Genomic DNA, 12,561 nt, shown 5'->3' with positions numbered 1-12,561 from the left:
CTTGCTCGAGGGCGAGCAATATTCTAAGTTGGTGTGGTAAAAGCATAAAGCTTTTTGTTTTTCCATTACCATTGATGGCACCTAAGACCGGAGAATCCTCTAGAAAAGGGAAAGGGAATACAAAAGCTTCCACCTCCGAGTCCTGGGAGATGAAAAGATTCATCTCCAAAGCCCATCAAGATCACTTCTATGATGTTGTGGCCAAGAAGAAGGTGATCCCCAAGGTCCCTTTCAAACTCAAGAAAAATGAGTATCCGGAGATCCGACATGAGATCCAAAGAAGAGGTTGGGAAGTTCTAACAAACCCCATCCAACAAGTCGGAATTCTAATGGTTCAAGAGTTCTATGCTAATGCATGGATCACTAGGAACCATGATCAAAGTAAGAACCCGAACCCAAAGAATTATCTCACCATGGTTCGGGGGAAATACTTAGATTTTAGTCCGGAAAATGTGAGGTTGGCGTTCAACTTGCCAATAATAGAAGAGAACGCACGCCCCTACACAAGGAGAGTCAACTTTGATCAAAGGTTGGACCAAGTCCTCATGGACATATGTGTAGAAGGAGCTCAATGGAAGATTGACTCAAAAGGCAAACCGGTTCAACTGAGAAGACTGGACCTTAAGCCTGTAGCTAGAGGATGGTTGGAGTTCATTCAACGCTCAATCATTCCCACTAGCAACCAGTCTGAAGTTACTATAGACTGGGCCATCATGATCCATAGCATCATGATTGGAGAAGAGGTGGAGGTTCATGAGATTATACCTCAAGAACTCTACAAGGTGGTTGACAAGTCCTCCACTATGGCAAGGTTAGCCTTCCCTCACCTCATTTGCCATCTATGCAATTCGGCTGGGATTGACATAGAGGGAGATATCCTCATTGATGAGGACAAGCCCATCACTAAGAAAAGGATGGAGCAAACAAGAGAGCCTATTCATGGATCTCAAGAGACGCATGAAGAAGCTCATCACCGAGAAATCCTTGAGATGCCTCAAGGGATGCACTTTCCTCCACATAATTTTTGGGAGCAAATCAACACCTCTCTAGGAGAACTGAGTTCCAACATGGGACAACTAAGGGTGGAACATCAAGAGCACTCAATCATCCTCCATGAAATTAGAGAAGATCAAAGAGCAATGAGGGAGGAGCAACAAAGACAAGGAAGAGACATAGAAGAGCTCAAGGACATCATTGGTTCCTCAAGAAGAAAACGCCACTATCACTAAGGTGGACTCATTCCTTGTTCTCAAATTTTCTGTTTTTCATTTTCTTTATGTTAAGTGCTTATCTATGTTAGTGTCTTATTACATGATCATTAGTATTTAGTAACCTTGTCTTAAAGTTATGAATGTCCTATGAATCCATCACCTCTCTTAAATAAAAAAAATGTTTTTAATTCAAAAGAACAAGAAGTACATGAGTTTCGAATTTATCCTTCAACTTAGTTTAATTATATTGATGTGGTGACAATACTTTTTGTTTTCTGAATGAATGCTTGAACAGTGCATATGTCTTTTGAAGTTGTTGTTTAAGAATGTTAAATATGTTGGCTCTTGAAAGAATGATGACAAGGAGACATGTTATTTGATAATATGAAAAATCATAAAAATGATTCTTGAAGCAAGAAAAAGCAGTGAATACAAAGCTTGCAGAAAAAAATGGCGAAAAAAAATAAATAAATAGAAAAAGAAAAAGCAAGCAGAAAAAGCCAAAAGCTCTTAAAACCAAAAGACAAGAGCAAAAAGCTAATAACCCTTAAAACCAAAAGGCAAGGGTAAATAAAAAGGATCCCAAGGCTTTGAGCATCAGTGGATAGGAGGGCCTAAAGGAATAAAATCCTGGCCTAAGCGGCTAAACCAAGCTGTCCCTAACCATGTGCTTGTGGCGTGAAGGTGTCAAGTGAAAACTTGAGACTGAGCGGTTAAAGTCAAGGTCCAAAGCAAAAAAGAGTGTGCTTAAGAACCCTGGACACCTCTAATTGGGGACTTTAGCAAAGTTGAGTCACAATCTGAAAAGGTTCACCCAATTATGTGTCTGTGGCATTTATGTATCCAGTGGTAATACTGGAAAACAAAATGCTTAGGGCCACGGCCAAGACTCATAAAGTAGCTGTGTTCAAGAATCAACATACTAAACTAGGAGAATCAATAACACTATCTGAACTCTGAGTTCCTATAGATGCCAATCATTCTGAACTTCAATGGATAAAGTGAGATGCCAAAACTATTCAAGAGGCAAAAAGCTACAAGTCCCGCTCATCTGATTGGAGCTATGTTTCATTGATATTTTGGAATTTATAGCATATTCTCTTCTTTTTTATCCTATTTGATTTTCAGTTGCTTGGGGACAAGCAACAATTTAAGTTTGGTGTTGTGATGAGCGGATAATTTATACGCTTTTTGGCATTGTTTTTAGTATGTTTTTAGTAGGATCTAGTTACTTTTAGGGATGTTTTTATTAGTTTTTATGTTAAATTCACATTTTTGGACTTTACTATGAGTTTTTGTGTTTTTCTGTGATTTCAGGTATTTTCTGGCTGAAATTGAGGGACTTGAGCAAAAATCAGATTCAGAGGTTGAAGAAGGACTGCTGATGCTAATGGATTCTGACCTCCCTGCACTCAAAGGGAATTTTCTTGAGCTACAAAACTCAAAATGGCGCTCTTCCAATTGCGTTGGAAATTAGACATCTAGGGCTTTCCATCAATATATAATAGTATATACTTTGCTCGAGTTTAGACGACGCAAAAGGGCATTGAACGCCAGTTCTACGCTGCAGTCTGGAGTTAAACGCCAGAAACACGTCACGAACCAGAGTTGAACGCCAAAAACACGTTACAACTTGGCGGTCAACTCCAAAAGAAGGCTCTACACGTGTAAACTTCAAGCTCAGCCCAAGCACACTCCAAGTGGGCCCCGGAAGTGGATTTATGCATCAATTACTTACTTCTGTAAACCCTAGTAACTAGTCTAGTATATATAGAACTTTTTATCATTTTATTCACAGTCTTGGTTACTCCGGTTCCCCTCTGGGGCCAAGACCAATGAACTCCATTATCATTTATGTATTTTCAACGGTAGAGTTTCTGCACTCTATAGATTAAGGTGTGGAGCTCTGTTGTTCCTCATGATTTAATGCAAAGTACTACTGTTCTATGTTCAATTCAACTTATTCCGCTTCTAAGATATTCATTCGCACTTCACTATGAATGTGATGATCATGACAGTCATCATCATTCCCCCATGAATGCGTGCCTAATAACCACTTCCGTTCTACCTTAGATTGAATGGATATCTCTTGGATATCTAATACAGGGACCGAGTCCGAGTTATTGGTATCTTCGTGGTATAAGTTAGAACCCATGGATGGCCATTCCTGAGATCCGAAAAGTCTAAACCTTGTCTGTAGTATTCCGAGTAGGATCTGGGAAGGGATGGCTGTGACGAACTTCAAACTCGCGAGTGCTGAGCGTAGTGACAGACGCAAAAGGAGGGTGAATCCTATTCCAGTATAATCGAGAACCTCCAGATGATTAGCCGTGCCGTGACAGAGCATTTGGACCTTTTTCACAGAGAGGATGGGATGTAGCCATTGACAACGGTGATGCCTTATATAAAGCTTGCCATGGAAAGGAGTAGGAAGGATTGGATGAAGACAGCAGGAAAGCAGAGGTTCAGAGGAACGAAAGCATCTCTATACGCTTATCTGAAATTCTCACCAATGAGTTACATAAGTATTTCTATCTGTATTTTCTGTTTATTTATTATTAATATTCGAAAACTCCATAACCATTTGATATCCACCTGACTGAGATTTACAAGGTGACCATAGCTTGCTTCATACCAACAATCTCCGTGGGATCGACCCTTACTCACGTAAGGTTTTATTACTTGGACGACCCAGTGCACTTGCTGGTTAGTTGTATCGAAGTTATGAATTAAGATTAGAGCACCAAGTTTTTGGAGCCATTACCAGGGATCACAATTTCGTGCACCAGAGGGCTAGGCCTACTATGGGGGTGTTGGTATTTCGGTTGAGGTTGAGATTGTGAGGGTTGTTGGTATGATTGTTGGTATTGTGGTTGACCTTGGAGATGTTGATGGTAGTAGACTTGAGCATTTTGGTTGGGTTGAGCTTGAGGGGCTTGGTTCCACCTTTGGTTTTGATTGCTTCCATGTTGGTAGGGTCCTTGGCTGTAGTTTAGTCTTTATGGATAGGAGTTAGCTACCGCCAATGTAGTGTCCTCTTGGAGCTGAGGGTACTCATCGGTGTAATGAGTGTTACATGCACAAACACCACATATCTTTGGTGGTCCTTCAATTCTTGGAGGTTGAGGTGGGGCAACTATCAAAGCTTGAGGGATTTGTTGCCCTTGGGTGAGTTGTCGCAACAAGATTGTCATTTTCTCGAGGGTCTTGGTTAGAATAGGGTTGAGTAGAGTAGAGTCTGCTAGATCAGATATGACTTCCCATGCTTCGGCAGCGGTCTTGTTTTTGGTCAACGATCCTCCACTCGCGGCATCTAAGAGAAGCTTGTCTTGGTGGTGCATTCCTTGACAGAAATAACTGATAAGAACCAACTCATCAATCCTATGGTGAGGACAAGCCTCCAGCAACTTCTTAAATCTCTCCCAATACTCATACAAAGTCTCCCCATCCCGTTGCACAATGCAAGAGATCTCTCTTCGTAACTTGTCGGTTTTATGGGGAGGGTAGAACTTTTCCAAAAACTCTTTACGCAACAAGTTCCAATTGGATCTAACTTCACCTGGTTGAGTATAAAACCACTCCTTCACTTTCTCCTCCAAAGAGAAAGGGAAAGCAAAGACCAACACCGCGGCTTCATCCGCCCCATGTCTTCTCGTAGTTGCACATGCAACTTGGAAATCCTTTAGATGCTTCAGAGGATCTTTCCCAGGCAGTCCATTGTATTTGGGAAGCAAGTTTATCGTGCCGGACTTGAGCTCAAAATTTGGGTCTAAAGCCGGATACAAGATTTGAAGCGGTTGAAAGTCAAGATCAGGAGCTCCGGCCTCCTTCAAGGTGATTCTTCGAGGTGGGTCCGCCATGACGGTGTCACCTGAGTCACTCAAAGAGAGTTTAGTACTCCCCACAGATGAATATAGAGTCTCCTCGTTGATTGGAGAATGATAGTCACGGATGGGTGGTGATAGTGAGCGGGAGGTTTCCCCAAGGGGTCCCGATTCACTATCCACAAAAGCTAACCGGCGCCGAGCTTGCCTTATATGAGTTAAAGTTCTTTTAATTTCTAGATCAAAAGTGGCCAAGCTCGGGTCTGGAAGCGACCGTGTCATTCAACTGAGGAGGCAATGAAAACCATGCAATTATGAAAAGCAAAACAAAAATATGCAAGTAAGCAAGAGCACTTAACAATCAACAACTACTAACTAACTGATGCCAAGGCATGTTAGCCTATTTTTACTAGTCTTTTTCCGTTGTTTTTAATAAGTTTTATACACTTTCTTGAGTTACAAGTAAGCCATTTGGGTAGAAATTCATGTGTATTTGGATTCAATCAACCATGAGTAAATTGATGTATTTTCATGAGGTTTTGTGCTATAATTGCTTATATGTCAAGGATGAGAAGAAGTCTCATGATTTTAGCATAGCTTTGATGTATTTATTGATTGATGACAGGTGACCAAAAGGCTTGGAGGAAGGTTGAAGAAAGGGAATGGCAGCAATGGAAATGAAGGCAGCAAAGCCACCCTGGGAAGAGCTCACGTTTGTGCCAACATTTGCCTCAAACTTGAGGTCAAGCGTTGGCTCAAAAATATACCCAGGAGATGCCAACGTTTGCGCCAATGTTCGCCTCAAACTTGAGGTCAAACGTTGGCTCAAAATATACCCAGGAGATGCCAATGTTTACGCCAACGTTTGCCTCAAACTTGAGGTCAAACGTTGGCTCAAAAATTAACCCTGGAGGAAGCAACGTTTGCACCAACGTTTGCCTCAAACTTGAGGTTAAACGTTGGCTTAAAAATTAACCCTGGAGGAAGCAACGTTTGCGCCAATGTTTGCCTCAAACTTGAGGTCAAACGTTGGCACAATAACACACCCAGGAGGACTAACGTTTGCGCCAACGTTTGCCTCAAACGTGAGGTCAAATGTTGGCTGCAAAAATTGCCTTGGAGGGAGCACGTTTGAGCTCACGTTTGACCTCAAACATGAACTCAAACATGAGTGACAGAAAAGCACCGTTCTGCATAATGCTAACACGCAAACGTTTGAGTTAACGTTTACCTCAAACGTTGACTCAAACGTGAATGATCCTAAAGCCCATAATGTAACAGAGTTCTTCTCAAGACCAAGAGCAATCAACCGGGGCTATCTTTAACCCAATTCCATCAAGGCCAAGGCCCAAATTCAAGGCTTAATGATCAATAGAAGGAAGTGTATAAATAGAATCTAGTTTGATTTAGAAAAGACCGGAACTTTTACTTTCACCTTTTCTTCTTTGAGAATTTTCATTCTGTAAATTGATTTTGGATCTTGGAGAATTGGGAGGAGAATTGAGTTCTCCCCCTCTCTGGGTTTTCTTGTTTTCTTTTCTGCAAAGCTTGCTTGAGTCTTGAAAGTGAAGAGTTGAGGAAATTCTGTCTCAACCTCACCTTGAGATCTCTTTGTTCCTTTTTGCACAATTCAAGTTTTTTTACTGATTTTCATCTTTCATTTTGTCTGCAATTATTTTCTGAATTGGATCAAGGAAGGTAGTGAGATCTAAACTTAGTTTTCTAGTCTCTTGACCCCTGAGATCTGCATTTTCATTTTAGTTCATTTGCTGAATGCTTCTTCAAGCTGATTTACTTTTCTGTTTGAGATTCACTTTAGTTTAATTCATCCTTTATTCTTCTATCCATTGCAATTTTACTTTCTCTTGTTTAATTTCTGCAATCCCAATTCCCAATTCCTTTTATAATTCAAGCAATTTACATTTCTTGAACTTTAAGTTTCAGTCATTTACATTTCTTGCAATCTAAGTTTCTGTTTGCACTTTAAGATTCAGCTTCTTTACTTTCTTTGCCCTTTAATTTACAGTCAATTGCCCCTCTCCCTTTACTGTTCATGCAATTTAGCTTCTGTCAATTACAAATCACTCAAATCAAATCTTGCTCGCTTGACTAAATCAACCACCTAACTAAAATTGCTCAATCCTTCAATCCGTGTGGGATCGACCTCACTCACGTGAGTTATTATTACTTGATGCGACCCGGTACACTTGTCGGTGAATTTTGTGTTGGATCGTTTTCCAACACATCAAGTTTCTGGCGTCGTTTCCGGGGATTGATTAGGTTGACAATGATTAAGTGAGGTGGTGATCTAGATTAAGCAATTTTTCTTTATTTTTGACTAACACATTAATTGTTTGAATTTTTGCCTAAGCTAACCAAAACTTCACTCTAGAAATGGATTGAAGTGTTACTATTTTTCTGGTTTTGTGTGATTTTTATGTTTAGTTTGTATGTCAGGGACAAGGGGAGCTATACCCTCGTTTTGTGAACAAGACGAAAGAACCCTCAGGAGATTAAGAAGAGCAGAAAGAGGGAAAGGCATTGTTGGAGAAGAGGATTCAGAAGAAGAATTCCAAGATATGGAGGAACACTCAACAAACCCAACAAATCCACCAGCAGGAGCAGCCAACAACAACAACAATCCACCACAGAGAAAAGTTTTGGCTTCCTACACATTTGCAAATCCTAGACATTGTGGGAGTAGCATTCTTACCCCAAATGTTAATGCAAACAATTTTGAACTAAAGTTACAGCTCATCACCTTGGTTCAAAACAACTGCTCCTATGGAGGAGAACCACTTGAAGACCCAAACCAATACTTATCCATCTTTCTGAGGATTTGTGATACTGTCAAAACCAATGGTGTACATCCTGACATTTACAAGCTGCTGTTATTTCTATTTTCCCTCAGAGACAAAGCTACTCAATGGTTGGAATCCTTTCCAAGAGATAACATCAACAATTGGAAAGATCTAGTGAGCAAGTTCCTTGCCAAATTTTACCCGCCTCAGAGGATTATTAGATTGAAGACTGAAGTACAAACATTTACACAGATGGATACTGAACCCATCTATGAGGCATGGGAGAGATACAAGGCTCTAATCAGGAAGTGCCCTCCTGAAATGTTCAATGAATGGGACATACTGCAGATTTTTTATGAAGGCTTGACATTGAAATCTCAGGAGGCTCTGGATCACTCAGCATGGGGCTCTTTACAATTGATGAAGACTGCAGAGGAGGCCTAAAATCTCATTGATATAGTGGCTAACAACCAATATTTCTTTGCTCACCAAAGGCAACGCCAACCATCACAAAGGAAAGGAGTGATGGAGTTGGAAGGAGTGGACTTAATCCTAGCTCAAAACAAAATGATGCAGCAGCAGATTTAGCAACAATTTGAGCAAATGGCCAAGATGATTGATAGCCTCCAAGTTGCAGCAGTAAATACAAGTCAGCCATCAACCACATGGGGGCAAGGTGAAGAAGCTTGTGAAGATCAACAGCAAGAACAAGTGAATTACATGCACAATCAAGGCTCTAAACACAATGAGGTTTATGGTGACACTTATAACCCATCCTGGAAGAACCACCCCAACCTCAAATGGGGAGACAATCACACTCAGACTCAACAGCCATGACAAAGGAATTCAAACCAAAACAGTTGGAAAAACACAAACCACAACAATCAGTAGAATAACAACCAAAATACATACAGAAAACCACAAAACACTTACCCCAACTCTGACCATCATCAATCCAATAACCAAGTCACCAACCAAAATACTTACCATCAACCTTCAACACCCCACACCCAACCAATCTCACAAGACTCTCAGAGGATCACCAACTTGGAGCTCTTAATGGAGAAAATGATGAAGCACCAAGAAATGACAACAAAGAACCAGGAAGCTTCCATGAAAAATATGGAGAGGCAGATTGGACAGCTTTCCAAGCAAATTGCTATTGAGAGACCATCAAGCTCATTACCAAGCGACATCATTCCTAATCCAAAAGAGGAGTGCAAAGCTATACAACTAAGGAGTGGGAAGACATTGGTGGACAACAAAGAAGCAACCAAGAAGCCTAAGGAAAGCAACAAAGAGCCAACAGAGAAAGAGAAAGCCAGCAACAAGGATATGACAACAAGCAAGCAAGCTCAAGAAAAAGAAGACCAACCACAAATCTCAAGAAAAGGGAAGGAAGCAATGGAAGAACCAACCAAGGATCACAGGCAGGGAGTGAACTTCACACCTCCATTGCCATATCCCCAAAGGTTCAATAAGGAGACTAAGGACCAACACTTCCCTAAATTTCTTGAAGTTTTTAAGAAATTGGAGATAAATATTCTACTGGCTGAGGCATTAGAGAAGATGCCTCTATATGCAAAATTCTTGAAAGAGCTCATCAACAAAAAGAGGAGTTGGCAAGAGAAGAAAACAGTGCTTCTCACTGAAGAATGTAGTGCCGTGATTCAAGGGGGTATTCCACCAAAGCTCAAAGATCCAGGGAGTTTTGTAGTTTCATGTACCATAGGTAAGATGACCTTAAACAAAGCTCTCTGTGACCTTGGTGCTAGTATTAATCTGATGCCGTTATCAATGATGAGAAAGCTCGCCATAGAAGAACTCAAACCTACCAGGATGTCTTTAGTGATGGCTGACAGATCAATCAAGACACCCAATGGCATTGTGGAAAATCTATTAGTGAAGGTTGGGGAGTTTATCTTCCCTGCAGACTTTGTAATTTTAGATACAGAAGAAGAAGGAAACAATTCAATCATCTTGGGAAGGCCATTTCTAGCCACAGCCAAAGCTATTATTGATGTAGAGAAGGGAGAGATGATCTTCAGGGTGCATAATGAGCAAATGGTCATCAATGTCTTCAAATCAATGCAACACCCCCCTGAACAAGGGAACTACATGAAGGTGGATATGATAGAAAGTCTGGTAGAGGAAATGTTAGAAGCCACTTGTCATGAACTACAGGACGAAGAAGTGGAGGAGGAACAAGAAGAGGAAGTGACAGAAATCTCCAGTGAAGATAAGGAGAAGGAGAAGCCAAAACAGGAGTTGAAGCCTCTTCCCCCTCACCTCAAATACGTGTTCCTGGGAGAAGAAGAGGCCCTGCCAATGACAACTCCTCTTTGAATGTGGAAGAAGAAACAAGGTTGATTGAAGTGTTGAAAGCTCACAAAACAGCCTTGGGTTGGACAATTGAGGATATCAAAGGCATTAGCCTAGCCATTTATATGCATAAAATTCTTCTGGAAGAAGAATCAAAGTCTGTGGTTCAACCCCAAAGAAGGCTCAATCCAGCCATGAAGGAGGTAGTTCAAAAAGAAGTCATGAAGCTATGGAATGCTGGGATAATTTTTTCAATCTCTGACATCTCATGGGTGAGTCCGGTTCAAGTTGTACCAAAAAAGGGAGGAATGACAGTCATCACTAATGAGAAGAATGAGTTAATCCCCACTAGGACAGTGACTGGGTGGAGAATGTGCATAGACTATAGGAGATTGAACGATGCTACAAGAAAAGATCACTTCCCTCTACCCTTTATTGATCAAATGTTGGAGAGATTGGCAGGTCATGCTTATTACTGCTTCCTAGATGGATACTCTGGGTACAATCAAATAGTGGTGGACCCCAAGGATCAAGAGAAGACTTCCTTCACATGTCTATTTGGAGTTTTCGCCTACAGGAGGATGCCCTTGGGGCTGTGCAATGCCCTAGCCACCTTTCAAAGGTGTATGCTTTCCATTTTCTCTGATATGGTGAAAAAATTTTTAGAAGTCTTCATGGATGATTTTTCTGTCTTTGGCAATTCATTTAACACTTGTCTGCATCATTTAACTCTTGTTTTGAAAAGATGCAAAGAAACTAACCTGGTGTTAAATTGGGAGAAGTGCCATTTTATGGTTCCTGAAGGGATAGTTCTTGGGCATAAAGTATCATGCAAAGGTATAGAAGTTGATAAAGCTAAAATAGAAATTATTGAAAAACTTTCTATACCTGTTAATGTGAAAGCAGTAAGGAGCTTTCTTGGGCATGCTGGCTTTTATAGGAGGTTCATCAAAGATTTTTCAAAAATAGCAAAACCATTGAGGAATTTGCTAATGCTTGATAGCCCTTTCATCTTTGATGACACTTGCAAACATGCCTTTGAAACCTTAAAGAAAAAACTCATTACAGCACCAATTATCACACCCCCTGATTGAAAACTACCTTTTGAACTTATGTGTGATGCAAGTGATCTTGCTATTGGTGCTGTGTTGAGGCAAAAGAAAGACAAGCTGCACCATGTCATATATTATGCCAACAAAGTGTTAAATGAAACACAGAAAAATTATACCACCACCGAGAAAGAGCTTTTGGCAATTGTATATGCATTTGATAAGTTTAGACAATACTTGATTGGTTCAAAGTTATAGTATATACTGACCATGCTGCTCTCAAGTATTTAATGTCTAAACAGGATTCAAAACCAAGGCTTATTAGGTGGGTGCTGTTGCTACAAGAGTTCGATATTGAAGTAAGAGATAGAAAGGGGAGTGATAATCAAGTAGCAGATCATTTATCAAGAGTGCCACAAGAAGCCAATCAGGATAGACCACAGCAAGTGAATGAGAATTTCCTTGATGAGCACCTTTTTCAAGTTCAGCAAGCACCTTGGTTTGCCGACATAGCAAACTACAAAGTGGGAAGGAAGATACCCCAAGAATTCTCCAAGCAACAGGTGAAGAAGCTAATTAATGAAGCAAGAAGGTTCTTGTGGGACGAACCTTTCTTATTCAAGAGATGCTCTGATGGAGTAATTACGAGGTGTGTCCTTGAAAACGAAATGAGAGATATATTGTGGCATTGCCATGGTTCAGCCTATGGTGGACACTTTGGACCAGAAAGAACAGCTGCAAAGATACTGCAGAGTGGCTTCTATTGGCCAACTATCTTCAAGGATGCCAGAGAGTTTGTTCACCAGTGCAATAAATGCCAAAGAGCTGGAGGGCTGACAAGAAGGAATGAGATGCCTCAAAATTTCATTCTGGATGTGGAGCTATTTGATCTATGGGGGTTGATTTCATGGGACCCTTTCCCCCTTTCTACTCTTTCAGATACATCTTGGTGGCAGTGGAGTATGTCTCAAAGTGGGTGGAAGCCATAGCCACAACCACCTGTGATGCACAGATTGTCCTTCAATTCCTTAAGAAGCACATATTCACTAGATATAGAGTGCCCAAGGGTCTTGTTAGTGATGGTGGTGGCCATTTCTGCAACAAACAGATGGAAAAACTGATGCACCTAAGGACTTACTCCCTCAAGTCTCTCTCCTCCATACATGCACACCACAGGCACATGGTTTGTTATTTTCTTTCCTTGAGGTCATGGTGTCCAGCACCTCTTTGGGTTACTAAATGTTCTGTAGCAAGGTTGCTCTTGATAGTGGATTTTCAGTTGATAATCCTGGGTTAGTTAACCCAAGTTACCAAGTGATGAAGTACTCCTAAGAACTTATTCATCCAAGCAGAT

The 12,561-nt window shown here is 40.8% G+C and overlaps 1 non-coding gene across 1 annotated transcript; it reads left to right on the top strand.

Moving 5' to 3' along the window:
* Positions 1 to 4,589: 4,589 nt before the first annotated feature.
* On the top strand, positions 4,590 to 4,696 carry LOC148549126 (small nucleolar RNA R71). The gene has a single exon (XR_015897678.1). It is a non-coding gene; the product is annotated as a small nucleolar RNA R71 (small nucleolar RNA).
* Positions 4,697 to 12,561: the final 7,865 nt, after the last annotated feature.

Source organism: Arachis ipaensis, chromosome B8 (assembly GCF_059453495.1).
Source record: "Arachis ipaensis isolate K30076 ecotype BB chromosome B8, ASM5945349v1, whole genome shotgun sequence".
Taxonomy (NCBI): domain Eukaryota; kingdom Viridiplantae; phylum Streptophyta; class Magnoliopsida; order Fabales; family Fabaceae; genus Arachis; species Arachis ipaensis.
The sequence above is the reverse complement of the archived record's forward strand: the minus strand, read 5'-3'. Positions and strand labels throughout refer to the sequence as shown.